The following is a 2070-nucleotide window of genomic DNA, read 5'->3' as shown; positions in this document are numbered from 1 at the left end:
CACATGATACATCCCTCCTTTTGAAGCTCCTCCCAACTCGTATTTGTTAAACCTCGCCGTGAGAGCCTCTAATGCAGCTACAGAAGGGGATTCAGCACTCCTCCTCTGATTGCCTCTTGAATTCTCATATTCAGCTTTATGGGTGGCTAAGTCATCAATGATCTTCTACCCCTTAGTCTTTCCCATATTCTCAGCAAATCAGCCATTGGCTGCAGCATCCAAAATAGCCCTTTGATCGGCATACAGCCCGTTATATAACTGATTGCAAAGACTCCATTTTTCGAACCCATGGTGCAGAATAGTTCGCACCAGCTTCTTGAAACGGACCCATGCTTCATAAAAGTTCTCATCAGGTCCCTGTTTAAAGCTCGTGATCTGAGCTCTAATGGCATTCGTCTTCGAGGCAGAGAAGTATTTCTTGTAGAATGCCAAGGCCAAAGAATTCCAGTCGGTGATCCCATGAGCGGCTCGATCCAGATCTCTGTACCACTCCCTTGCAGCATCACGGAGTGAGAATATAAACATGGTCTCCTTTATCTGATCCTGGGTCACACCGGTAGGTGGGGGTATGGAGCAGCAATAATCGATAAATATCTCCATATGCTTGGCTGCATCTTCATTTGCAGCACCCCCGAACTGGTTCCTCTCAACTAAGTTGATATAGGAAGGCTTCGGTTCGAATTTTCTATCAGCTCCAGGTAATTCGAACCCCTTGTATAGATTTGCAGCTGTCGGATCAGAATGACTTGCTATAGTTGCTTCTTCACCATGACTGGAATTTCCGGGAGATGTGACTGTCTCACCAAGAAGTAGAAGCAGGAGATGTAGGTGGGTCTTCTTCGGACAGTTCGTTCTCGTAGTAACTAGACAGAGTACTCAGCTCTTCGTCTGTCGGCAATACTCTAGATGATCGTCTCAACTCACGCAAGGTCTTCTCAATCTCAGGATTGAAAGGTACTAATTCACCACCCTGTGACCTGCGCATAAGAAGAAACTACTAAAAAAATATAAGAAAAGTTTAAGGAACGGATGTCCCTTAAACTAAGAAACAGACTAAAATAAAACAACTAAAAATTAGAACAATTGCCTCCCTGGCAACGGCGCCAAAATTTGATACCCGTCGTGAGGTGTCAAAAATAAATTTATAATCTCCAACTACAACTATAGCTAGCGGCAGTCGGGTCGAACCACAGAGAGGCAGACGTAATTTCTAGTTGTTTAATTTCGGTCTAAGGTAACAGAAATGTGGGGGGTTTTGAGTTAATTTGATCTATAGCTAAGACGATAAAAGACAATAAACTAAAAGACGGATAAAAACAGATATTAAAGGGGTGCAAGGATGGTTGGTTCACTATAGTTTCGGTGGCAGCAAACTAAGCAGGTCTAAATCAAACACATGAGGCGGGAAAACAAGAGGTCCTCTCGGTCCACTCTTAACAAATAGCATCTTTCGATCTCGCTACAAGTCCCTAATATCACTAATACTGACTCTCGTCCTGAAAAGTGACTTATAATCTAAACTTTACCTATCTTTCGATCTCAGCATAGTTTAGTCATTTTAATTGGTGATCTAACAACTTTCCCTATCTTTCGATCTAATGGGTCAGTCATATATTAAGCATTCAACTAGTCGCATGCATTCGATTCGTCAAATACAACATTTAAATCAATTAAAACGAAGGTAAACCTCACGTGGTCAGTCGATCGACCGGGTAGGGTGGTCGATCGACCAACACGCGATTAGGGCTCCCTAATTCTAGTGCCGCCTACACTATAATTCCCCTACATCCTAGCACAATTAATTTAGCTACTCATGATACTGAATAAAACAACAATAATCATAACGAAATAAACTATCGAATTCATACTTGAAATAATCAAATAACAAATAGCGATAAACGATAATTGGCTTTGGATACTAACTAGCAATTCTATATCTATGAACAATAAAAGGCAATGGAACTGAAATAAGAACAGAGGAAATACCAAAATTGCAGAGAAAAGGATCCAAAAACTGATTGCAAAGGAGTGACTTTGTTGACGGAAAATAAATAAACTAATGAATTGTGT

At 41.1% G+C, this 2070-nt stretch overlaps 1 non-coding gene across 1 annotated transcript; it reads left to right on the top strand.

Annotated features, from left to right (window-relative positions):
- The first annotated feature begins 283 nt into the window (after positions 1-283).
- On the top strand, positions 284-390 carry LOC141621377 (small nucleolar RNA R71). The gene has a single exon (XR_012532275.1). It is a non-coding gene; the product is annotated as a small nucleolar RNA R71 (small nucleolar RNA).
- The last annotated feature ends 1680 nt before the right edge of the window (positions 391-2070 follow it).

This window comes from Silene latifolia, chromosome 1 (assembly GCF_048544455.1).
Source record: "Silene latifolia isolate original U9 population chromosome 1, ASM4854445v1, whole genome shotgun sequence".
NCBI lineage: Eukaryota > Viridiplantae > Streptophyta > Magnoliopsida > Caryophyllales > Caryophyllaceae > Silene > Silene latifolia.
Note: the sequence above shows the minus strand (reverse complement) of the source record. Positions and strands in the feature narration are given on the sequence as shown.